The sequence below is a fragment of the Ceratina calcarata genome, unplaced genomic scaffold (genome assembly GCF_001652005.2).
Source record: "Ceratina calcarata isolate Rehan_Ccalc_2016 unplaced genomic scaffold, ASM165200v1 scaffold393.2, whole genome shotgun sequence".
Classification (NCBI taxonomy): Eukaryota; Metazoa; Arthropoda; class Insecta; order Hymenoptera; family Apidae; genus Ceratina; species Ceratina calcarata.
In genome coordinates, this window is record NW_017162652.1 from 1 (window position 1) to 330 (window position 330).

A 330-nucleotide genomic window follows, 5' to 3' on the forward strand; every position below is an offset into this window, starting at 1 on the left:
GAATAAATTCTGTAGCCACAAATTGTACAGTCCGACTGTATATCAATTTTTGACAGTACTTCCGAGAAGCCCTGTTCTTCGAATTGGCTAAAACATTGAAAATAAATTTTTTTTGGAAAAAAATCATAATTGCGAGAAGGATTTTTGGGGACTCGAACAAAATTTTATCATTGTCTATATTACCGACGTAGTCACAATCGCGGAAATATGCAATTCAGCTTTGAAAGCAAGTTGAAGAATCTATTTTCAATAGTTAAATTAAATCTTTCGAAGATTTCCCCTCTGTTATCAAAAGAAAAAAAGAAAAAAGGTTTAGGTTCGGTTAGGATC